The following is a 27,648-nucleotide window of genomic DNA, read 5'->3' on the forward strand; positions in this document are numbered from 1 at the left end:
CACTAATAGGGTACTTCACCCTTATGTGCTATTTTCCAAACAGCAGAAACCTTTTGCTTTCAGAGGTCTGGATAATTTCCCAGTGCATCGCCATTAATGTCTCTGTTTATCTCACTTTATCATAACTTGGAATATGAAGTAACTTCTAATAATTTCACTTTTAGCTTAGCACTGCAGAATCTATTATTCCAGGGTTGGAATCACATGCCATCTCAAAACCCATCCAGCGCCGTGTAAGTGCTTTGAATGATGACAGATCAAGAGAAAGTGGGCTTGAATACATAATTACTCTAACACGCGTTAATATTGGTTGATAAAGCTATGGCCACACAATTAAGAAAACATGCCTGATAAAACAGGTTTTTTAAATAGACGGGAATGAACTGTAACCAGTTACAAAGGCTTGTGAACTTCCCTTCTCTTCCTGAATGTCACTGCCTCAGATTGCCTTGGCAGCCTCATGTATAGTGTTTGCTTCATGCATAATGATTTCCCTTTTCCCCCCTTCCTTGAACGGTTTTGCCTTTTCGACTAGTTACTGTTACCACCATTTAATAAGAAGGCTTTCCTTGGCTTTCTAATCGAAAACTTGCTTTTATCTTTCTTCATAAAAGAATTGAAATGGCTTCTCTCAGGTTTCTGTAGCCTCTGGGGAGATAAGGACCCTGCGGTTAACAGGATGAGAGATTTTTGTTTAGAAATTTTTATTTAGACAATGAAAAATGACCTCTGTAAACTCAAAGCTATCTTATTTTGGGGCTTTAGGCTTCTGGCAGATAAATCAATTGGGCCCTTGGGACAGCAAAGGAAAAACCTTTGCAGTAACTATGTCAGGACAACGCAATAGATTTGTTGTGAGGATGCAGTTGTGTTGAAGGTAGAATGCACTTAAAAATAAATATCATTTTATTTTCTATAAAATATTCAGGATTTGGATAGTAAGCTTTGCAGTTGCCACAAGAAAATATTTTTTCTGTTTGATATAAACTTGATACAAACCTGGCTCCTTCCAGCAAGGGAGCAGTGGAGGGGTATGAGTTGGGAGAATACAAAGGAAAGATGTTTTAACAAATAAATATTCCAGTTCAGAATAAAGCACTTATAAAATTTTATTTTCTGTATTTCTCTTTTAGAACAGCCCCTCTTTTCACCATTATGAAAGCCTGCTTTCTGAATACAAGGGCTTAATGTTGCTCTTTTTAATTTTTTAATGATTTAATTATTGCCTAGCTCAGGCTATGGCTTCAACAGACTATCACAACAGTTTTCACACCTATGTGTAACCCTAAAGAACTTTTCAGATCTTCACAGCATGAACTTGTGCTACATATTTTCTCTGAAGAACAAGCATAGCATTTTGCTGTGTGTTCTCTACCTGTTTCATGCAGAGTGCAGCTACAGAGTGAAAAGTTATGCAGACATAAATTGCAAATTTGACAAGGAAGCAAATGAGGAGACAGATGCCTAAGTAAAATGTATCGATGTGCAATTGTCAGTGAGTTGGTAGGTGTTGAATAATGCGGTTAAGATGCATCAATGAAGCCTTATTCCATCTAAAATCAAAACTAACGTAAAAAGAATTGAAGAGTGTGATACAAAATAACAAAAAGCAGATAAATGCATGTAAAGCTATTGCCACCCCATTGCACGCTGTTTGAAATGCCCACCCTTGGCAGCGGGCTCTCGAGCTGCTGGAGAGTGTTAAGGTCTGTTGAGGAGGGAGTCTCATGGATCCAGTTTCACGTGAGGAGGCAGCCGAGTTTGGCTAGGTGGCAAATTACGCAGGTGTTTGATAGTGCTAAATGCCGCCAAACTCTTCATTACTGTTTACTTGGTTAAGAAAGATGTGTCACAAGAGGAGATTGAGTTTGCAAGTTTGCTGGTTCTATGTTACATGAGTGGGTTGGGATTTACATCCCACTTAGTTCTACTGTTTCATTTACAGTTTCTGTTCAAAAGGATCCAGCTTCCCATTTCTCAGTTTTTTTTTTCAAATTTTTATTTTTCCCAGGAACAAGACAGCTTCAGATAAAATTGTAAGAAATTAACCCAAGTACCTTTTACACTGTAAATGCTGCCATGTGACTTCTTGGCTGTCAGCTCCTTGCAGGTTTTTTGAGAACATAAAGTTATCCACAAAGCATCACTCACCTGGAGCCAGCAATACCCTTTGACTGCACCAGTAACACTGCCTTTCTTTGGCATTAGACAAGGCATCTTCCATATCTCATTGTCCTTGGGGTAGTAAGATTTATGCTTGTAAATAAGTAAGGAAGTAATTTATAAAAATTACAACAATCAGCATAACAGGAGGATACATCCAGGCATTTACTGTGAAAGAGTAAGCATGATCTCTTTGCAGCGAATGAAACTGATATGAAGCAAAGCCCCAGAAAAACTGGACCCAAGAGATATTCCTGAAAAGGTCATTTATAGATTTTTAAATACAAATGCTCCAATCATTGATGTCCCAATTTTTATTTTGCTATTATGGGAGGGGAGAAAGCCTTATGGAGAGTGTTTCCATTTTTCTCAAGTTTGCAAATATTAACATCAAGATTCACACAAAAATTACACTTTAAAATAGAAGAATCTTTTTAGAAAGCCTGGCAATGCAGTTAAAGACAGCCAACAGACATTAATTCTGGTTTGGTCTAGCTGATGTTCATTATGCACATCTCCCTTGCAAGACAGAGATACTCTGGAAGAGTTTGCTTCTACAGTTTTATTTTCAGCTTTGCCTAGGTGTTGTGGCTTATCTCCAGCCAGCAACTAAGCACTACACAGCCACTCGCTCACTTCCCCCACAGTGGGAGGGGTGAGAATCGGAAGAGTAAAAGTGATAAAACTCATGGATTGAAATAAAGATAGTTTAATAGGTAAAGCAAAAGCCGCACATGTGAGCAAAGGAATTCATTCATCACTTTCCATCGGCAGGTAGGTGTTCAGCCGTCTCCAGGAAAGCAGGGCTCCATCATGAATAACGGTTACCTGAGAAGACAAATGCCATAACTCCGAACATCCTCCCCCTCCTTCTTCTTCCTCCAGCTTTATATGCTTAGCATGATGTCATATGGTATGTGTCATAGTTCAGCCCCGATCAGGACCAGACTACGCAGTCTCTCTCTCAATCCCCCCACCCTCTGAGAGGATAGGGAGAGGTAATATAAGGAAAAACGGCTTGAGGTTTGAGATAAGGACAGGGAGAAAATCCTTAAAGTTACTGTCACGGGCAAAACAGACTCGACTTGGGGAAAACTATTCATTTATTACTAAAAACAGCAGGATAATGAGACAGAGAACAAGGTAACCTCCTCCACCCCTCCCTCTTCCCAGGCTTAACATTATCTCTACTGCCTTCCCCGCCACCCCCCCCCCCCCAGCCCCCCAAGCGGTACAGGGGGGAATAGGGAATGGGGGTGGCAGTCAGTTCATCACGCGTTGTTTTACGCCGCTCCTTCATGGTCGGGGGAAGAACTCCTCACATTCCTCCCCTGCTCTGTTGTGCGGTCCCACCCACGGGCCACAGTCCTTCGTGAAACTGCTCCAGCGTGGGTCATCTCTTTCACGGGGTGCAGTCTCTCCAGAACAGCTGCCCCAGTGGGCCCTCCATGGGCCACAGCAGCCTTCAGGCCTCCACCTCCCCCGGTGTGGGGTCCTTCACGGGCTCCAAGTGGATCTCTGCTCCTCTGTGGACCTCCATGGGCTGCAGGGGGACAACCTGCCCCACCATGGTCGTCACCACAGGCTGCAGGGGAATCTTGGCCAGGAGCCGCATTACTCCTCCCCCTCCTTCTTTACTGACCTTGGGGTCTGCAGCTGTTCCTCTCACAAGAAAAGTTCTTCACAACAGGCTGGCAGGCGCCTCTCAGAATCTCTTCACATCATCCAGCTCATCTCCTCTCCACTTCTTGCAGCTGGGCAGGGATGAGTTGGGCCCAGTCGGCCGCCTGGCGAGAGGCCAGAGGGTGAGGCCTGCAAGGCCCATGAGGCCTGTGCCTCCCCCTCTGCGCCTCTGTCCCCGCTCAGCTTCTTCACATCTTCTCTTCCCTCTTTTTTTTTATTTCTGTTTTCCCCTTCTTAAATACATTACCGCAGAGGCGTTATCACGGAACATTCTGCTACCAATCGGCTCGGCCTTGGCCAGCAGCGGGTCTGCCCTAGGCCTGGCTGAGTCCACTGAACAAAGGGGAGTGACTTCTAGCAGTTTCCTACAGAAGCTACCACCTTAGCCCCCCCTTACTAAACAAAACCACAACAGTATGGAATATCCTTTCAGTCAGTTGGGGTCAGCTGTCCCAGTTGTGCCCCTCTCAGCTTCTTATGTACCTCCAGCCCACTCACTGATGGGGTGATGTGAGAAGCAGAAAAGACATTGACTCTGTCTAAGCACTGCTTGGCAATAACAACAGCATTTCTGTTTTTATCAGCAAAAATCCGAAACAGCCCCATACTAGCTAGTGTGAAGAAAATTAACTCAACCCTAGCCAAAACCACCACACCAGGAAACCAAGGGCAAAAATCTATCCTTTTAGCTGTTCAAATGTATGTTTATGATACCAAAGAGTTGAGTGTGGTCACTTTGTATGCAGGAGACTCATTTTTGAAGTGAGTAGTCCATCTTTTTTTTCTGCTGCTTGAACTCCACTTATTTCTGCTCTGCAATCTTGAGGCATTTTGTGAACATTAAAGAATTTAGCCTTGCAGCCTTGCTACACAGAAAAAGTTTTGTTTGCAGTGTAACACATTGGTGGCCAGCACTGGTCTCTGAGACACATTTGGGTTGTGTGGGTTGTATTGTTCCCATGCTGGGGTTATGCTGCAGGAAATGCACATAAGACATTACTGGAAAATCAAATCTCTGGCAAGTTGAGAAAGGAAACTGGGAAAGAAAGGAAACTGGGAAAGACTTCTGGGATCAACAGTGTTGGCACTTTGGACACATAATGCACATCCAGCTCAGCCTTCACTGTTCAGTGGAGCAGCAGGGCTCCTGGGGAGCCTCCCTTAATGTCCTTCTGTGGCATTTTTCCTTTGCTTCCTCTCCCTTTTCTCCTCTGAGATATGTGTGTGAGTTTGGTGTAGGGTTTGCTGTAGGTTTGCTGGTCTTTTTGAAGTCAGCAATTTCCTAGAAGAGTGATTGCTCTACTCATACTTCATAATTATCAAATTTACGGTCCCTTACTCTTTCCGAGTGCTTTTTCATGCGGTACAAAATTCCATGCCTTCAGGCATAATGTTAATAAATATAGTACCTAAGGATGACAGCAGAAAGAAATTCCTGTACTTGATGATTAGAATTTGAAAAGTTCTTCTAGACTTGGCATTATGAGTCTGATGTTATTTATCTCGTTTGCTAGTGGTGGTGGAGTTCCAGTGTTAAAAGCTGGAGACATTTGACTCCATCCTGCTGGACAGTCTGTGTCTTTAGTTTCTCTTCCTGAAGACTAGGTTGATGTACTATATCCTAAAGCCATCATTTGTTCTAACAGACGAGGCTACATGGATGCTAAGGAACTTTGGGCTTAACTGCATGCTGGTCTAGCACAAAAGATTAGTGTGGACCACAGCCTGAGAGAATCTTTTCCACTAGACCTTCCTGTCAGCACACCCACTTTAATGCCTCTCTGTAACACAAGAAAAATGCTGAGGAAAGTTGGTATAAATGGTAATAAGGCTCTTCAGTGCCAAGGAGGTCATTCTACAAAGCTGCCATCATCTGTTTCTGAGTTTTGAACTAAGAACTAAAGATTTGGGAAATGGTTTCTATTTCCAGAGGAAGTTGAGTACTGTGTAACTTTAACAGCTGCTGGGAAAATGCTTTCCAAGGTCTCTTTGTCCTAAATAGAAAAACTTAGATTGGACTGTAACATATAAGGCAGCAAATAATTTCCTTTGCAAATTTTTCTACATAAACAATGTGTGCTGTAATAAAAAAGAAAGAATTTGTCTATGTGAACATTTGACTTTCACATGAAATCTCAGATTTGTCTGAACTAGGCCCTCATGCTGGTTCATGTCCACATAACTCATCCTTTACAGTCATAGACTGATGTGACACAGGGTAATAGAAAGTGATGCATTGCCTGAATTTAAAGGAACACAGACTATTTCAGGATCGGCTGTGCAGTATGAGATCTGTATCAGATTTGAAACAAAGCTAACCAAGCAGACAGAGCAGTAAGATATCTATAGCATCCATTAATCAGTATATACTGTGCTGTTGCTGGTTTCTTTTTTTTTTTTGTTTTGGCTTTTCTGTGGGTGTGCACCATCTAACATTTTCTTGGTGCCTTTTAAAGCTAAGACAAATACACAACAAGGTTTCTTGGGAAACCATTTACAGATCTTTTATTTTTTCTGTCCTTTTATTTCAATGCAAAAAATCATACCTTTCTAACCCCCAATATGCCACCAGAGTTGTAGATCACCTGTATGTCTATATAAGCTCATGGTTGTTAAAACACGAAGGACCCAGTGTTGTTCTTTGTTTTTCAAGTGTTCTTTCTGTACCTGTGTACATGTACTTTTGTGCCTTTACATATGATGTAAGGAGAGGAGTGCCCACACCAGAACATTCCTGCAAAACCTACCTTACCATTAGTTATAGAAAACTGAAATTCATTTAAAATTATTTTGGTATTAGTAAATTCCTTGGAATCCCAGATTCAAGTTCTCAAAAAAGCGACACAGATCTTCATTGATGAAAGGCCAGTGCACTTTGCTCTAATGTATACTTATATTGAATCTTTAAAACTGAGGTTTTTTATAATCTACGTGCCTCTGCGGAGCTGAAGACACACTTTCTGTAAGGCAAAGGTTTTGCTCTGTTGTCCTCAATCTTTCCTCTGGAGCCTATTTGATAAAATGGGCAGAAACTTTAGACACCCCTTATTTGTCTTCTGGAAGAACAGTCATTAGTGTTGGTGTTTTGCACGCTTCCCTCCAACAGCCTACAGCTTACCGGGATATCAACTTGTACTTTACCTCTGTTCAACCCATGTTGTGCTATATCTATATACTACGAATCTCAGCAGAGAGACTCTCTTCAGTTATGATGGCCTTGGTGCAGAATACTTCAGTAGACTGCTTGTAGTAACAAGTGTGATATTTTAAAACAAGTAGAGCTAGCTTTCTATTTTGACTTTGGTTAACCTGTAAGCCTTTTGTTAGAAATGCCATGGAGGAGAAAGTATTTTTCTGATTCTTTACTAGAAGCTTTTCAAAACATATGTTTTTAAAAAAGATTTTGGTTGTGTAGCATTTCTTCCTTCCATTTAGAAATGTTACACTCCACCTCCTCACCATTCTATTATTTTCTATCCTTCTTTTGGTGCGGTGTGTGTTTTAAAAGATTTTTCTAGGAAAGGAGTTTTTCTTAGGAATAACTTAACATTGTTGCTTCCACCAAAGGACTATTCAGGTTGTCCAAAGTCAAACTATAAACCAGACAATTGCCAGCATAGTTTGTTTAAACGAGCAGAACTTTTTTTTTCAGTTTGTCAAAATGTTGTGTATCAGAGACTTTGAATATTAAGAACCCTTCTGCTGAGATTATTGTAAGAGATAGCACAATCTTTACACTCAGCACAAATTATACATTTATCAAACACGCAAATAGATTGTGTATCTTTAAAAAGGCTTTCATAGCGGTATATTTCGTATTTCCTTAAAAAAAATAATGCTACTTTCTCCACACTATTGGTGTGACATTGTGTGCTATATAAAGTTTTAAAGCCAGACACCTTCTAGCAATGAGAACTTCAGAAGCAAAGCCTGCTGAAACCATCTGAACTGCTTCAAAAAGAGCATCCTCCTCTCAGGGATCAGCTATTTTTCCCAGGTTTGAAATTCTAACCTGGTAAATAGCATCAACAGGGGACTTTTCCCCCAACTCTTTTGGAGAACCCCACAGATAAGAATATCTTCAAAGAAGAATCTGTTAAAAAATGTAACAGTCTTCAAAGAGGAAACACCACCCTCAGCAATCTGAAGTTCTTTAAAGTGGGAGCCCACCAGCACTATGAATCCTCAGAGGAGTAACTCCCAGAGCACTGTGAAAATTTGTAAGAGAACAAGCCCCCTCTCCCAAATACCCAGTAGGCTATTATTTTCCTTTAAAAGGACTCTTATATGTGTACATTTATAATTACAAAAAAGGTCTTATTTAACCAGAGCCCTGTAGAACTCTCTTACTTTTAAAAACAAATATTGATAAAAAGCAAAGAATGACAGAGGAAAACATTTTGGCTTTGCTATTTTCCTTTTTCTTCTTTTACTTATAACTGATCTCAATATAATACACCAATAACACTTGGCTCTTGTAGCTCTTTTCATCTTTGGAACTCAAAGTATTCTTCAAGAGTTGTGAAGACGTATTCTCTGAGCACAGTTATCCCCTTACACTGCTGGTTAACTGGAAGTCCAGATACTCTGTCAGGAAGCACATTTATCTCTTTTGTACCATCGCTGCATACGTTCTTTCAAGAGGTACTTTTTCTAACAAATACTCCAGGGCTTGGGTCCGTCTGTTCCCCACCCCCCACCCCTACCTCCCCTTGTATTCTGGCATTTTGTTAGGTAGGAATAGCTAATGTAGACATTAAAGTCACTATCAATTGTCAGACTTACTTTCCAAGCATGCCATGAATGCCCAGGTAATTTGGGCAATGAGGCAAGGACAGTTGTCATCATGGCCAGGAGGGGAGGGACACTGAGGTGTCTTGGGCTACTTAAGAGCGTCCTTGGGCACCTTTCCAGATATGAACGCAGGCATGTCCTTCAAGAAAGAGTTAATTTATTGTGGGTTGTTGGGAAGCAGAAGAGCCCTGTTTTGCTGATATGGAAGATGGTTTGCTGCTGAAAGGTGCCTATATCAAAGCTAGTATCTGAAGTCAGTTCTCCTGAGTCCCAAATAGTGAGAAGAAGATTTTTTTTGCAGGCTTTTGCTTCATCAGTCAATAATGTAATCGTGAAGGAAAGAACTCGCCTGATCCCCAGGGGCTGTGAATGTGTACCCCGAACACTGAGATTTATTAGTAAAATTTCTGACTTGTTGAAGAAATGATAGGAATAATTTAACTTTACCCATAGAAGCAAAAATATCATGCTCCATTCATGTGTTTATTAGCTTCTTCTCTTTCACAATGCTCTATGATTTATAGTTTCTAATGTAACTGTAAAATGTGAACCTTTCGTATCTTACATTTAGTGATGTTTGATGGTTTGATTTCCTGCTTCTAAACTGATCCAAAAATGTGTGCCAAGAATATGATGCTTGATAGTAGCCTCATCTTCTGTGATATGAAGGGGAAAAAAAAGTCTTTAGCAGTAGATGATATATATCTTTACAATTCTTTGATGATAGAACAGTCTGATATTTGTCATTTTTTTTTTCCCATACTGAAACTAGCATCTTCTGTTTGGAAGTTACTTAGATGTATCCGGTGGGTGATGTTTGGGTCTGATACCAATAAACACATTTATCCCATTCAGCAGGCTAAACTGTATTTTGCTGTGAAGCACTGGTAGTTGCAGCAGTGTGTACATCCAGCAGCACCGTTCACTTGCAACATGTGAGGAAAAGAAGCAAACAGACAACTTGAAGGATACTTTGATAGCTCCGGGCAGGCTGCAATGAGTCTTTAACTAGTTGGAGGAATTTCCTTCCATTATGAGATCTGTGATTAGGAGATCTGACAGTTAGTCCCTCCATCCAGATGTGATGATCTTTTACTAACTTTTTTTTGCTAGCATTTAGGCCAGGTGGGAGAAGTTGATAAAAGAGAGATTACCATGTTCAGAGCAGGCTTTCTGTTGCGTAAATCTCCCATGGAGTTTCACCGACTAATGCTCTGTGAAATTTGTTTTTGGATGTGAAGTCAAAGAAAAAGGACAAAATTAGCAGTAGTGTATCTGAATCTCTCCTTTAAAAAAGAAAGTTTAGATTACCTGCTGAAAACATTTGTTCTCTGATCCTGCTGAAGCAGAATGCAAAATTTACAAAGCTCCTGGAAGAGAATGGTGCAGAAAATGGCTGTAATACTGGTATTTTCCTACTCTTCTGTTAACTGCTTATAGTATAGCAGCCCTAAACAATAGTTGTGAACTGCAGAGCGTTTCTCAGTTTAGAACAAAGAGCCATCACCTTTAAAAAATGACATATTTGAGGCACACTCTAATGTTCAAGCCCAAAAGGAAAATAAGAAGACTCTAAGTTTCCTGAATCCCATCCCAATTATATTTCATTTAATAACACTCAGTGAAATATCTGGTGGCAGGGGAAATGAAACTACATGATTTTATGGGATCATTCATCAAGAACTAATTGAAGCTTTCATACAGTTTAGTGCTGATAAAACACTGTAACAATAAACAATAACAAAATTCACCAGAGAAGGATTTGTTTTGCCGTGAGGAAAATGGTTCAGTTTCATCCTGGGGATTCCTGGTTAAAAGAGTCTCCAATTTAAAAAGGGATAAGCACAGGCTCCTGTGCATAATGACAGAGTGGGAGCTGTGGCAAATGTATTAGTATTGCTCCAGTGGAGCTATTCTTATTGTTAAGTATTTGCTATTGTGTGTGGCTGAGGCAGGATGCATAACGACCAATAGGATTTTTAAAAGTTTGATTTTTTAAAGCAGTTCTCATGTAGTTAGATGAAAAGTAAATTACAGCTACAGCACAAGCAACTGAAGTTCTGATTCTAAATTTACTAACTAATCTTAGATTTATTGACTGCAGAAAAATTGTTCTTTCTTCCTATATTTCTTCAAGGAATCAAGCTAGTCTTACATTGATAGTTCTTTTAAACACATATTAGAGTGATGTGTTGTCAATACTTAAATTGTTGAGATAAAACATGTTGCCCCTTTACTTCTGATTTATTTTTTCTGACCAGAAGATTTCAACAGACCAGAAACATAATGAATAACACAAAGAATGTGTTACTTTTGACTTAAAAATGGAAAAATTAATGTTTGTATCACGCATAGTGCAATAAATTTGCATTATGAACCCAGGGAGACTCCTAGGAAAGTTAGACTGTAGTTAAATGGTTCCAGATCTCACTGTGCCACCGTGAGCAAATTGCTTCGGTTCTTGTCTTCTCCTCCTTCTACACTCTTAAAGTGCAAACGCTTCTGAGATCAGAATGTTTCACGCTACCTGTTTGTAGAACATGCTGTCCAAATGACCTCTTTTGTCAGCTAGGGCTTCTACAAGTACCATAAAGCAAAATAAATCTGTAATAAATTACATTAATGTGGCAAAATATTAGATGTATGATTTTATCCTAGATCATACAACAGGAACATTATGCTGCATGTCCATATGTTTGTAAGAGTTGATTCTCTACTCACTTTTGCAAATTCCATGATACTCCCACTAACTGATCTCTCCAGATGATCATATCAGAGGAGGGCAGGAGAAGCAATCATATTCTAATAATTAACTCTACTTTAGTGTTTTGCTTATCAGAAGCATAAAGAATATATATCCATATACACACCCTCCTCAAATTGCCATGATTTTTTTTTTCTTGAGGCAAGTAGAAAAAATAAAATATCATCCAATAACAGTTGGAGTCTATCTTCCCTGTGTCTGATACCCCTGGTAACAGAATCGATATGGCATATCTTTCCTCTCATATAGACACATACCTTAAACCGTCATCCCTATCGTGCTCCATGCTATTCTTTTAGCCTTTAGTACACCTGCATTTCTACAGCAGCTGTAGAAGCTGTAAAAATGGACTAGCTTGATCGGAACAATGAACCTAAAGTATGGTGCTCTGTATCTGGTGGTGGATAACTTTGATGGACCATCAACACTCAGGCAGGACTGCAATATAGAAGTGTAAATGTAAAAGCAAGGTTCAGATTTTGGCCACCCGAAGACCAGAATTTATTGCATCTAACTCCGTGTCCCACAGGATGTGAATGTCCCCAAAGTTTGGAAATAGTTCATCTGAACTTGAACCAGAGATGATATACAAGTGAAGAGACCACATGAGGATATGATATAGCAGTGGTGGATTAATCTTTATTTAATGGTAGATGCCTTAAATTGAATGCCTTTAAGTGACTGGGATTTGATTTCCATCTTGTATTATTTTCATAGTCTGCTCTTTTCTTTCTTTTTTTTTTTTTTTTCCCTGTAGTTGTTTATTAACTCAAATTTGGCAATCTATAAAGAAAATTTTAAAATTGTGTGAAGTGGGCTCCTATTGATATTTCACTAGTAGAATAGGCATCCTCAAATTTAAGCTTTGATTCAGAAAAATGTTTAGACATATCAATATTTACCACTGATATAGACAAATGCCTAACTTGTGGGATATATTAGGACTACCCAGTTGCTCTAAATTGTATGCAGGCTTAAATGCCTTGCTGAATAAACCCTTACCATTGAAATCAAACCGTGGAAACAATTCAGCTGCACTGGAATCAGCCACACTTATCTATTATATACTTAACAGAAAGCTCTCTGGAAGGTAGTAGTTGTGGCACTGATAACATAGACACTTGAGGAATGGAATAGGTCTCACCAAGATGTACATTTATGTCTAGATTATTCTTATATGTGAAAAACAGATGTAAAATTATACATAATGAGTGAAAATATGATGTGTTTTTGTGTAAACTCTTCTCATGTACAAAGATGAAACAAAGAGTGATCATTCTTGGTTACTTCTTGTCTATAAGTATACCATTATTTCTAGATCCGCAAATTGCTATAGGAGTAATGTGAAAAATTTATCAAGTGGTGTATGTGTCTATGTTATTAATAAATACATGTAGAGTGTATAGTGCTTGTCTTTTAAGTACTTTAAGTCATATATCTTTGAAGTTTTTGATGGCTTATGTGTCATAATGTAGACTTTAAGTTGTTCCTAGTGTGTGCTGTGCGTGCCTGACAAGATAGGAAGAGAAATTCAAAAGAACTCTTTACTGTTGCTATTTATTTCTACCCAATTGCAGCTTGGTAACCTTGAACTGCTCTAAGTTCTGCTGAGTGACTTTTTCCTGAAGTAACTGCTATTTCATAAGAAAAGAATGGTAGTCCTTTTGTATTATTATTCTTTAGGTCATGTTTCTTAAGGCAAGGCAAGCTGTAAAGAGCCTTAGAGTAATGCGCGTATACGCGTTGGCGATCCTCTCATCCTAACAAAATTCCTACATGGCTAGCTAAGTGAGCTTTACTATTTTTTTCCAACATCAGACTGTATAAATTGAGAAAGCAAGGAACAGGAGCATTAAGCATAGTATATTGTATTGGTATTTCCGAAAATGCTCAGCAGTGGAATGTAGGGTTAAATTCACCTAATCTAACTTTTATCGTCTGCGGCGCCGATGTCTATTTCTGAGTTAGTCACCCTAGATTCCTTCTTTAGTGGAAGGGTATTGCTCTGACTTGTATCAGGCATATATTTTAGGATATAAAAATTATGTATTGTAAATATCTATATTCAGTCAAATGAAACCTATCTCTGGCATCTTAATGACATACTTTCATCACAGACCTTTTGTTTTTCTACTCAAAGAGCTGTCTCTGGGCAGCCACTGACGCTGCTCTTACAGTGCTTCAGCTTCTGATTTTGTGTGACAGAAATAACAGCAACATTTGAGGTGGTAGAATAATAAGCGAGTCAAATAAAAAAAAAGTCCTGGCCTTACCTGTGATCAGAATGCCTCCCTGTCTTCTGTCTGGGCTTATTTCGCAGAGGTTGTATCTGACTGTGCTCTCCTTGTTTCAAAGATATACCAGAATGCTTAAAGACAGGAATAAAAATAAAAGACAGAAATAAAAGACAGAAATAAAATAGTCTCTGTTCAACAGTAGACAACATAAGTAGGAAAACAGGACTAAATCGGCTCACTTTTATTTTATCAATTGCACCACAGCTGGAGGAAGCTTTACAGTAGACAGCTGGTTCGGAAAAGCCTACAGCATAATCCACCACATAACAGAACAGCTCCCTAAAAACTGCTTACAACATGCTAAAGAGCAAAAAAACATAACCAGAATGTGCCAGAGGAAGAGAGAAGATCAAACATTTCACCAAAATCTTCAGTGGTGAGGTAGTTTGTTAAAGAAAATGCAGCTCTTACGAAGTGAAGAACTGTACCTGTCAGTCTGACCTGGGGAAAGCAATTCCTGATGACATAAAGTCTGGCAACTGGTTTAATCTTGAGAAAGTGAGCAGGATCCCAAAGCACACACCCAGCTCATCTCATTTATTTTTTACAGGGAGAGCCCACCCTGTTTCTGCCTTGGGTCACAGTCAGTTTCCAGGCCCCGGGAAGGTTACAAACAGTCACAAACCATAGCTCATCCACACCTTGAAGGCTCTCCCTGCACCTTTCTGATGCCTACAAAACCCATCAGGAGGATTACTAACACCTAAAGGTGTTACGAAGTGACAGAGATACAGGTTCATTTCAAATCCTCCTAGAGATACCATGACATCAAGCACCCCAAGCCCTCCAAGTCCCACTCCCTTCTGCCTCAGCTGAGCATTGTCATTGAGCCACAAATTCCTGGAGACAAGGGAGGGTACTGGGGAAATATTATTACATGCGTATCCTTTTTTTTTTTTTCGTTTGTTACACAGTCCTTTCCCTATTTTCAGTCTTAATTTTAGCACATTCCTTGACTTGTTAATCTGTTTGCAAGGCTACTCCAGCGTTTCACTGGATAGCTAAAAAACAATCTCAGATGGAATAGTTTTAATTTCCAGTCTGAATTTATTTGTGACCAATTTGTAACCGTCTAATTGTGTGCCTGCACTAAATGGGAGTTTTCCCGTTAAGTGTAATTGGATCAGGCCCCAAACCGCAAAGACAGCTGCTCTTATTACGGCGTGGAAAGCAGGCAGGGCCTGGGTGTTACTGCGTAATGACAGCAGTAAATTATATTCCAAGGGCAAGATCAGAAGCTGGTATAAATCAATACAACTCAACTGGCTTTTAAAAAGTTATATCAGTGTGCACAAGCTGCTAGTTTGGCCCAAACATTTTCTCAGTAGGTTTTAAAGCTTGGCCTACTGAATAATACCTGCTAGAGCAGCTCCTGCACTGGGCTGAAAAAGTCTGACTGAACCCCGGCTTGTATTTTAGAAAGTCATCCAAACTTGATTTAGAGAGTGTGTATCACGAGCAATCTACCACACTCCCAGAGATGTTTTTCAAATTTTACTCACTTTTTTCTTCCTCACTGACATGTCAGGTTCTAGCTAGCATTCCTAACTCTTTTTTTTTCCCTAATATGTGTAAAAGACTCTTCATTTAAATTTTCTCTTCTTGCCCTCATTCTTCTGCAACATTGTTGTGACAGCTTTTATTTTCTATGCTGCAAAAATGATTTGATTAAACTTTTCTTTTATTTGGTCATTGTTTTACAATGTCTCAATTAAAGTGTTTTCTAAGGCCTTTCTAATTGTTCAAACTCACTACACTGGTTGTTTTGCAGGCAGGATAAGGAGGTAACTTCTGATGCAAAAATTTACAGTCTGAGACATTTATCTAGAATTAGAAAAAAATAATATTTGGCTGGTTCCTGGGAGAGAAACTGAAAGCTACCAAACGGTAGAGACATTAATTTGACTATGGTTTAGCTTGTTTATAGGGCATGATATATGTAATGGAATTACTCTGTGGAACAATCTCTGTTATTCTCTTTGAGTATATACACACGATTCACCAATTTCTCCGTATCAGGTGAGATTTTGAAAGGCATGCAGCTACACTGCTTGAAGCTAGCTCTGAATGTCTAATCAACTTTGATTTCCCTGAAGATAATATTAAAACTCACTAATTTCAAATTAGGGCAAATAAAAGGCATTATTTTCCTGATCAGAAAAATACTAAATATACTATTGTGTACTTGGTTTTGTAAAAGTGTTGGTGATTCTGTCACTAACTTCTGTGCTTTATATGTCTTTGAATATGTTTTAAAGTTGTCCAAGCAGATAGTGCTCCAACAGAATGCCACTGCCATTTTTCAATAGTAATGCTCGGGAGTAATAGGAAGGCAGTGCAGTGGCAGTTTTAATACTTGCCTTTTGTTCCAAAAGGAAGTTCGGCTAGAAGGGCTTTACTGGCCTAACAACAAAAGGAACTTTCACCCAGAGAGTACAACTAGAGATGGTAACTGCAATCTAATGAATCTTCATTGTTACGAAAGCTTCAGCATTATGAATGGTTTTGGAACATCTAATAGGAATAAAACACATGAGGAGTAGTAAATAAATATATTTACAGAATTGGAAATGGGAGGAAGTGTTACAAAATTTTAAATATGAAAAAAACCCAATTAAACCAAAACACGATCAACCAGTTCATTAAAACATAATAAGCAATTAAAAACCTTGTATTTATTTAGCACTGTGAGAATAATTTGAGTATAAGCCCTGTTAGCTTCACTTGTCCAAATCAAGGAGGATCTGTCAAGGAGGTTCTCATCAATCTCATATAACGACTACAGAAGCATTTAGCTGATCTGAGGGGCACAGCTGGATTTTCATCCAACCCTTTCATTTGGAAGCTCTAATTTAACACTTAAAGGAAAACTCCTGTGTTGCTCTGTCAAACTTCGTCTGCATAAACGTTTTTTTTTCTAAAGAAGAGTTTTCTAGGTAAATAAAATTCCAAAGTACAAAGTATTACTAAAGGTATATCTGTACAAGTTGCATTAATTTTGTAGTAGTGAAGGATGCATCCCACAGAGATGGGTTTCACCAGGCCACCCTGATAACTCAGCCTTGCAATGATATGTTGTGAGATTTAGACTGAGATTAGAGTGTATCTCATGAAAAAGAATAAGAAAATTAAGTTTCCTGCCAAGATTGACAGAAGGGTAACAAAACCCCACAGACCAATGTGAAAAACACTCAGGCAAAGATCCTGAAGCCAGAAGGTGTTGGGTTATTCACAGCATGAATTAAAGGAGGGAGGAAGACAGAGCAGCAGATTTTAAGTGTCTGTTTACAAGATATACGTGCAAGATCTATAGGGGATAAACAAGACAATTTAGGCATCTTAATATATGACTAAAATTATAATGAATAATGTGGAATAACTTCCATGATTACAGTGGGAATGTAAGCTTGCTCGGGAAGTAAAGGAAAATAGGAAGTTTAGGAAATATTAGGAAGAAAAGAGGGAGGATATTGCCTTGGCAGTGCAGGATATAGATGTATTTAAAGTCTCTGGGGAAAGGAAATAGAATGTCATGTAAAGATCTACCAAAGACTGTAGAACTAGAAAGGCAAGGAAGAGGAAGAAGGGTTTGGTTGTTTGTTTTGTTTTTTTTTTAATACAAAACCCCGCCAAGTTTTAATAGCATCATTCACAACTCACTGGAGATTTGCATCATCTGAGTATCTGTTGGGAAGGGAGTGCAGCAGGACCCTGCAGGACTGTGAGATAAGTTGTATTGCTGAACATTTTTTATGTAAAAAGTACAGAAAACAACAAGAAAGGAGGATTTTTAAATTCAGTTCTAAGCAGTGGGTTCAGAAGTGCACAGAGAATTTTGGGAACAACTAACTAGGCAGCAGTTCTGCAGAAGGGTTTTAAGAATTATAAAGAATTAGAAGTTGAACATATATTAATAACACATTATACTTCAAGATAAAAAAAACAAACAACCAAACTGCATTAACAATTGCAACATACACTCACTAGTATACTTACCTGCAAGACAAGGGAAGTGAATTTTCCCTTCCTCTCAGCGTTGGGCAGGCTACTCCCTCGTTGGCACTAGGCAGCCTTCAGCTTCTATGTGCTTGGTGTGGATCTTCAAGAAAATGTGGAACAATTGTGGTCAGAAGAAGGATAATTAGATGTCCAGAATATTTGATGTAAGAAGCAATATTAATTGAATTGCCATATTTTAAGTTCAAAATAGCTCAAGGAAGAAAGATGATACTTATCTTTGATTATATGAGACATTTGAGAAAAAAAAAAGACTGAATCAGTTTTCCATGTTAGGGTGGCTAGGATAGGAAGTAACAGAGGAATTGCAGAAAATGAGGTCCGACATTAGTTAAAAAATTCTAGAGACCAAGGTCATCAGCAATGGGGAAAAGACAATCTAAGAGGGTTATTGAGTTCCCGTCACTTGAAGGTCTTTTAGAACAGGCTAGCCAGGTACCTACCAAGGATAACAGATGTATAATATATCAGAAGGGATATAATAACTTATTTCTTGATGTTCTCTCCAGTTTTGACTCTAGCATTGCTTATTCCTAACTTTGAAGGTAATAATTTCCAGGAAATGAGGTTAATAAAGACAGGAAGAAATGTGTTCTGCACAGAAATCAATAAAAAGACACAGTCCAGGCAAATTACTTATTTTCTTCAGCTTAAGTCTGAAATAAAATATATGTCTTTATTTAATTAAACTTCCAACAACATTTCTATATACTAATCTTTCTAATATTTAGTGATTCATATCCTTAGCTTTACAAATTAACGTTCCTGGGGTACTCCTTGTAGATCAAGTTTAGCATTTTCATATGTTTGCAAAAGAGCTATTTCATGTGCGTATTTAGTGCTGTATCTCCTTTGAGATCTTTAGCAACTTATATTTTCCTTAATTTTATTCAAACACTTCTGTAAATCGGTCTTCCTTTTCCAGACCCTAGTGGGTAGTCTCCATTTGTCTTCTGTGTACTCACATCATAGCTATAAAATATTTGGTGGGATGTAAAAAAGATGTTTCTCTTGATATTATACAATAAAATTAGGGAACATTAGTTAATTATATTTTTATTTGCCCATGGAAGAAAGATTTGGTTAATTTAATCATATCACACTTGACATCACCTGTATTTGCCATAGTCAAATATAGGTGCTGGAGGAGAGATTACAGAAGTTAATGTTTGTTCAGATCAGGATGGAGTAGGAAATAATTTTTATATTCAGTGAAATATTTGAAAAATTTCCAAAGTTTCCTACTCTTTGCCAGGTATAAAAGACTCTGTTGAATATTTGTCTCAACATTGTCGAAACATTAAACCACCACCCGAACAATGGAACCTCAGTTAAACCATAGGACTAGAGTCTTCCTGTTATATTGCAAGCCAGTTCCCGTTATCTTGCAAGCTAACTCCTGTTGTCCTGCAAACCTGAATGCAGAGCTGATTCTGAGAAATTTAGCCCTACCCTCCCGGCACGGGCCCAGATACGGTAATGGGCATTCATATCACCCGGTAATGGGCATGCATATCACCGCCAGGTGAGGGGTACGGCTAGGAAAACCAGCTCTTGGAATAAAATGAATATGCAATGAAACGAACAATAAAAAGAAGGAAAACAACCAACATAAAAGAGGGGAACAAACATCAAGGGAAAAAAAATCTACGTAATCCACATCGACAGAATCCACATCGACAGAATCCACATCGACGGAACCAACATCGGAGGGATCGTTCCCCCACCGAGTGAACTGGACTGTTGGGATGCCGCAGCTCCGTGGTGGTAGCTATTGCAACTGAAACTCTTTTCTTTTCTCCCTCTTCCCTTTCTTTCTCTCTTTTCTCTTGCATCTGCAAGCTTCTTGTCAGGTTAATAAAGTTACCTGGCGCTTGACTCCGTTTTGAGTCTTAATTCCGTTCCCGAGAATACGAGCAAAACCACACTCTGGTGTGTGAGAGGTTGGTCCAGCTGCCCCTAGCCTCCCAGACTCGTCTGGGGTCGACTAGAATGCAAGGGGGCCTTCCTCTCATCTGAAATCGGAGCATGACACCAGGAAAAAAAACCTAAATCTTTCAGAATTTCTTTGAACTTCAATCTGTTCTGCCACTTGGAGAAACATACTTACATCAGAATACTGGTGGAAGAAAGGTCGATAAAGATATAGGATATACAAATTCAGATCCCTGTGTATCTGTTCTTTGCTTCCTGTCTAAGTGCCCTGATCAATAGGCTATCAGCTGTTCAGAAGTGATTTTTTTTTCCTCATCTTTTATTTGGGGGGGAGATGTCCAATAAGTATTCATAAATTAATAAATAATTAATTATCAATAAATAGTTTATAATGATTTGCAAGTGCAGTTTGACCCTTATTATCTTACCTGCCTATTATGCAGCTTGACTGATCATTGCGTAGTTTGAGATGACAAGCTAGCTCATTATTTTCCAACATACATTCTAACTAGATACAGGATGTTCATGATAAAGTTACTTTCCCGCAAAAAGTTATTTTGATAAATAAGCGATTTCTGTCTATTTCTGTCATGTTGTAAAAAAATGTATAGCCAACTCTACTGAAGATATATCAGCAAAAAATGCAGGAGACCTCCTTTGAACAGTTTCAGTGAAGATATGTTTATCTATAAAAAGTACGAACATGGTTCACTTGCAGGAGCTCAGTAAATATGTGGAAGGAGTAAGGTCAGTATTAGTATTTTCCTTGTAAATGTCTCTGCTGGGTTTTTAAAAATTTTATTTAGCTACATCAAGATTTTCTTGTTTATAGCTGCTGTATATTTATAAGTTCCTGGCTAAAGGTACAAAGCGTAAATTCTCAGGTAGATCATCAAACAAATAACAGATTTTTCTCTCTTTGTTTTTCATATCACAAAATCAGAATTCAAAATATGGTATTTTAGGACAAATCTGAACTGCCAGAACAATATTATAGTTTCAGTACTGCAGTGAAAATCTAACAAAGTGAAAAAAACCCCAGCAAAACCCAAATCCAAACGTCTCCCTCTTCAGTATTCAGTCTTTGTTATAATACCAAATGCATCCAGATTCTCCCCGCTATATTTTCTCTGACCTGCTGTCTTGCCTTTTTCTCGTTTTGGACCTTCCAGTGACTTTTCCAGTGACAGCTGAAATACATAGGCTTGGGTTTCTTCCAGGAGAGCTGTATTGTTATAATTTTGTATGGCTGACATAAATATTTCTGATGGAATGAGTTATAGGAGCAATAGGCATTGCAATTTCTTCCTGAAGTACATAAAACAAGCAAGTTAAAATACTACCGAGTTTTCTGGTCTCTTCTGCCTGTATAGATACACTGAAAAGGCATCTGCCAAGGAGTATCACTTCCTTGGTTACTAGGAAATATTTTTATTGGTATGTAAGTCATGTTAGAACTCCTGCTTTTACACTTTATGATGTGGTGACGCATAACTACAGCAGCATATTCAGTGTGAGAGGAGCTCGTTCTGGAAAGTGGTGTTCTTCAGAAGGTTTTAAACATTGTTGCAGCAAATGCAGCATGTAGTGAAAGGACAGCACAAAGAAATTTAAATAGGTGGCATTTCATACCTATACTCTTTTTAATATGAAATATAATAGTGCTCTAGGAAATTTATAAGGAAATTTATAATTTTTTTTTATCGAAACGTTCAGGTTGACAGATTCTACTGCCTTAACTTTACTGTATAGACTGGAAGACATTTATCTAATGGATGAGACGAGTTCTGCTAAAAGCTAGGTGAAAAGTAGTGAGACTGCAGGCTGGATGACCCCACGCTGGATGTTCTCTGAGCTCAGTAGCTTGCAGGTGTATTTTCTGTGTAGCCCACATTACCAGTAAAAATGTCTTGTTCAGGGACTGAGGAAAAAAGCTTGGAAGAATAAGCTGCTCTCATCTTCATTGTTTACTTTCACAGACAAGAGTGTAATCTAATTGTAAAAGATATTTTTAAAGTAAATACAGTTTCATTATGCATGTTAAAACCATACTTTAAAACTCAGAAGGTTTGAAGGTTCGTGAACAAAATAATGTTACCTGAGTGATAGATTTCCTTTCCTGAATGTTTTTTTCATGTAAATTGTTCGGTAATTACATTTCAAAACTGCATTGATTTCTTATATGTCGATACTTATTAGAGATTAAATGTCCAATTCCTGTCAGCTTGGTGACTATCTAAAGTTGGAGCTTTTCTGAGAGATGGTTTTTTTTCAGATAGTCTTGGTTTTAGGATACTTTCTTTTTCTTTTAAAATGCCTTTTCTACTCTCTGTCTCCCTTTGGCTACTGGATCTCTTTTCTTTTCATTTTCACTCCTCTACAGTGCTTTTTAGAAATGATTCAGTGAAGCAGCACTGGTCCCCTTGTAGAAAATTCCCAGTGTATGTTGAGAATTTATCTTACTTCTGCTATGTGCTATAATTACAAGTTCCAATCAAAGTACATCTTTTGAGTTACAAGTTTGTGTTGTTGCGTTAGTAGAAATGCAAATGTTATGTATTTAACATGCAAATGAAGTGAAATAAATATAATGCATGAAGCCTGTATTCCATCTCAGAAGTAATTGTAATGTGTAATAAGAATTTGGCAGCCAGGTTTGACAAGAGAGAAGGCACAACAATTTTTATTTACTGCAAGAGCACTCATCTCTGTCTGACCTCTCCTGGTTCTGGTGACTTTTAATGTAAATTTGGCACTCTGATTTCTATATGTAACTACAGATATAGCTGTATTACCTTTGGTTTATCTCACTGGCATAGTCACAATCATCTTTACAGCTTGATGCTTCTGCACGTAGTAGTGAGTACCTATTTGTATTTAAGAACAACAAAATGGTTATAAGACAGAACAAATGTCTATTGTCTAGTAAACGATGCTTTAGGAAAGTGCCAGAAATAGGATACTACTGCAATAATTCTTTATTTGTTATATATTTGAGCTTCTGGCACATTAGAAATTAGCAGAGAGTTGCACTGGGATGACTGTGCTCAAGAAGTACCAAAAGAGTTGCTCTCCAGGACCAGGAACATCCTTGTACTGCTAGCCTCCAAAATACACTGTGACAGCTGTTTCTCTAATTTACCTGTGCTTTCTGTAAAACATATTTTCCTTTTCTTTGTTTTATACCCGATGTGAACAATTTTATTGATGAATAATTGTCCCCCACACCTTCTAAAACCACTTTTTTTTAGAGATCTCTGTTGTTGTCTTCTTTATCTTCTTTTTCTTTTTTTTTTTTCTTTTCTAAATGTCAGATTCCTAGATTATTTTGAGTGGTAAAGTCATTCCAACCTTCTCATTATGTTTTCAAAATTTCTATATCGTAAAGTGGGGTGAGCATAACTTCACACATTATTTAAAATGTGAAATTACCTTGAATGCGTAACAGCATGATTATATTAATTTGATTCAACCTCTGCAATCTACATGACTTGTGATGTAGTGCAGCTGAGCTTATTAATTACTGACTACTTAAATATTGCAGGGAGCTTTTTGTAAGCAAATGAATTAAAGCATTGCCACTGAGCTTGCAATACAGGTTTGTTCAAAGTTTCATTTGTAAATAAACTGAGGAACTGCATTGCTTGTTTTAGTTTATTTGTAATTGTAGTCTGTCCCTTACTGTAAGTTTTAGTTCAAATCAGTCTGAAAATTCAGAAAAAAATAATCTTAAAATATTTTATTTAAAATGTTTTTAAATTTTCAATTCTGTTCTTATATCTCAACCTTGCTCTATTAGAAACTCCTTTTGGGACAAGTGATAGGCTATAGACCTCATCACCACCTCTGTCATCCTAGTTGAAAAGGCTCTGGTACCTCGTCAAAGCAACGTTTCACTATCAAATACCAATGAATACATGGACAGCAATCATTTTTGGTACGTGGTATGTTTTAGAATAAATCACCAGGAGAAAAAATAGGTCATAAAAATTGAGAAAGTAATACTTACCTAATACAGATTCTGTGAAATCTAAGTTATAGGTATTACAAATATATTGAACTAAAAAAATATGAATAGCTGAAACTTCCATCATCTAAAAGAAAACAATCAAAGTAAAGGGAATGGTCATTTTATGACACAAGTTAATAAATGATCTTTTGTGTGTACTTGTTTGTTAGGAGTAAGCTCTTAAAAGCAATCTACCGTTTCACAAGAGGCTAGTGAAACTATTTCATTATTGCAGTAATGTGATTAGAAATCTCATAAGCAATCAAGCAGTCAAATTTTGCACCAGCTGTAAGCAAGTAAAACAAAAAGTGACAAGTGGACCAGCAAGTAATGAATTACAATAACACAGGTGAGAAATAAAAGACAAATGTATGAATGTCTTGGCATCCCCAGGAGAAGAAATGTCTGTAGGCTGGAAATGATCCTAGGACAGTAATAAAATGGCTTTGTAACATGATTAACATAGACATAGAAACCACACTTTGGAATAAAAACTAATTTTTTTTTTTTTGTGAAACCTGAGACTTTGGGGGAATATATGGGTGTCAGAGAGAACAATCTAGAACCTAGAAATGAAATACAATCTCCATGCTTTGGAAACATGATGAGTAGGGTTTTTTGCTTCTGTCCACATTTAGCCTAAGAAAATTGAGTAATATCCAAACCTGCATATTACAGTATTGTTTGAAGAATGTGGAGTTACAGATTTAGCTCCCCTAACCTCAGCTATATACAATACAGGCTGGATTGGACTACCTGGACAGCAACTATTGGTTAGAGTGCCATGCTTTCTGAGCTTTGATGGAAGCTGATTCCTTACTTTTGGATGACTAAACTTAAAGGAGATATAGCAACCCAGAGAATCTTAGAAAGCAAGCACTAAATTTCTGTACTGCTTTGGCATATCAGAAGCTGAAGCTAATCAGTTCAACAACAAAATAAAAGTGAATGATCTGCATGTGAGAGCAAAATAATAGTAATTTCTGAAAATGTTATTTCTTTAAAATATCTATTTTCTATCTGAAATTGATTCTCCAAGGCAATGATGAAAGATTGTCCAAAATATGGGTGGATGAGTACCACTATCTGATTATGTTTTTAATTATAATATCTTTCAACAACCACTTTTGGCAAATATGTTTAGGAGATTTCCATTTTCCATTGACTTCATAGGTCAAGTCCTGACCTTCCTGTGGGGGAAAAAAAAAAGTATTCAGACAGAAAGCTTGAATGATATTAGTGTTTCAGTTTTGAAAGGAATTCAAGAGACTAAAAGAGCAAATTCATCAAACTGCAAGCCCTGAAAATGCAAAAGGAGCCGAAGATTCTGAGCATCTTTAAGCATCTCTCTTGAGCTGTTCTAAGGCAGATAAGGAGCCTAGTGTGAGATGTGCAACAATAATTCAGCATTACCCATTTTTCTGAATGTCTGAACATTTTTTCTCTGACAAGAATGTATGGCTGTCTGTATACATTTATGTGCATGTTTCTGCAATGCTTGAGTTAACATGCTGTAAATATTTTTGCAATATCTATATAATTTACACCATTGAAACCATTAACAGGTAAAGAAAAATATACTAAATGCAGCAGCTGCTTTGTTGATTTGTTAATACAGATCATACATTATAAGGAATGACATCTATAATGGAGAAAAAGAAAAATACAAATAAAAAGATATTGAGGTATAGGAGACCAATAAAAAAAACCCACAAGAAATGCCCTGGGCAATATGGAGTCAAGACAGTACTAAATACTTAATCAGGCTTGAATGTAAATGTCCTCTGATTCAGTCTTCCAGTGTTGCTCCTTTGGCTTAAGCTCAAATTTCTTTTTTTTGTGGTTGTATCACATGTTGATTTGGAACTGGTAGGCTTTCAAAAGAGCCTTCATTTCCTAGGGTATAATCTTAGTCTGAAGTAGATAAATATTGCAGTAAGTTCTTAAGAATAAGTGTCATTCAGAAGAGATAAAAATGTTGCAGGGAGGTTATTTTTCAAGAATGGAGATATTTCTGCACAACATCACTTTGACATCCTCTAGCAAGAAAGGAACAACAGTACTGGGACAGCATTCAAAAGCAAGTAAGCCACATCCTTAAAGAGCCAGGCATTTTATATGTGAACCTTTTTCATTTTGTACAAGTGCAGGGCTCCTCCCTTAACTTCAGGCTTGTCACCCTCTCCTATTTAGGTGTGAAATAACAGAAATGGATTTCCTCTTGCTGTGTATCCAGAAAAGTTAGTTTTAGTCTTTTGTTTAATTCACAGTGACTGAAGTTCAGTCTTTTAGAGAGGAGGAGCATAAGCTTGTATTGCCTAAAACTTTGATATGAGGGTGACTGCACACAGGCTGCTGATCAAAGGAGATGTCCACAAGTTTTTAATATATAGTGAAAGAGTTCTTAACGATGAATATTTTCCATGGTTGATCCAGGATTGCTTCCACAAAGGCAAATTACAACATGCACTCTTTTCTTCAAATTCTGTCTTCCAATAGTCCTAAGAGGATGAATATGTTAATATGTTAATATAAACTTCGAAATATTTTTAGTCTTTAAAATATCTAGCCTATATTCTATGTGCTTTATTTTTATTAAAGTGAATTTATTATGTGTGTATGTATTGTTCCTGTACACACATTATTTGGGTGTACTCCAAATGTAGATTACATATATGACTTTGAGAAGAGATCTGTTGTCTTCACACTGTCTGATTCCATGATTTTGTCCCAGCAGAAAACCAGTCTCAGAACTCAAGCATCTGAAATTTCTCTTGCCTACCCTTTCCTCTCTCAATCATTCCTTGTATTGATTTTGGAAAATACGAATACCAAGGCATGGTCTAGGATTGCTTTTCACTCTGGGTCTTTGTGGTATCCAGTTCCATAAAGGGGAAAAAAAAAATTCTGAAGTTATTTACTTAAACCTGTTTTGACCACTTCATATCACTCTTTAAATGTCTCTTGTTTACTTCCCAAGAATAAGTTTGTTATATAACATATTTTTAATAAGTTGCTTCAACTGTAGCTGAAACTGTAACTACAGCTCTGGGCTGTAGCTCAGAGCAGCTAATTTGCAAGTCCTGTTTGAGAGACAAAAACAGTACAAACTAAGTAGAAGGGAACCTGTCATCTATAATATATATTAAAAATATAATACATTCAATTAAAATAAGGTGGTATCAGATCTATTTAATCTCAGGAATTCTTGACTTGTTTAAAAGCTTAAGCCACACATACTAAATGTTCTTTTAAAGGTGTGTCATTACTGTATGATTTTCATTTTCTGACACTAATTGATCCAGACTAACTGCCTTCTGCCAGATTTCAGTATAAGAGACAGTGCCTTGTTTATTTATTAATTTACTACAAAACATCAAAAATGCCCAACAGGCTACCAATAGCAATGATCAATCACATCTAATCCTAGATTGTGAAGTTTATTTTATTCCCCTTTCTTCCTCCTCTCACCTACCTTTATTTAATTTCTTAAGTAAGCCACAGTGTCGTAACTGCCTGTAACATTTCTATATGTACACATGTAAAGTGTTCCCACCTTTCAGCATCCTCTCATCTCAGCGGCAGACCCAGACGTGTTTCATACATACCCAGAATAGGATTTTGGGAAACAGCAGGCAGAATACTGCCATCACGTATACCACTTCACACAGTTTTCAGTCTGGAAGGAAGACTAAAGCTTCTGAAGAGGAAAAATGTCATCACTTTCTCTTCTAAGCTGAAAGTCTACTTATCACAGGACCAAAAAAGTTTTTTTAACCTAGATTTTAAGCCCTCAAGGTAGAGAATTATTTAAAAACTACTGATAAAGAGGTAGCGAACACTATGACATAATAAATAGATTTTTGTTGGTTTACGTGGTATCTATAAATCACCTCTTAGAATATCTATCAGCTGAATGAAAAACTGAGAAATTAAAGGGTTAAAATAAGATGATTATGACAGATTTTGAGTCATTCATCTGTCTG

Source organism: Chlamydotis macqueenii, chromosome 3 (assembly GCF_036417535.1).
Source record: "Chlamydotis macqueenii isolate bChlMac1 chromosome 3, bChlMac1.mat, whole genome shotgun sequence".
In the NCBI taxonomy this organism is placed as follows: Eukaryota; Metazoa; Chordata; class Aves; order Otidiformes; family Otididae; genus Chlamydotis; species Chlamydotis macqueenii.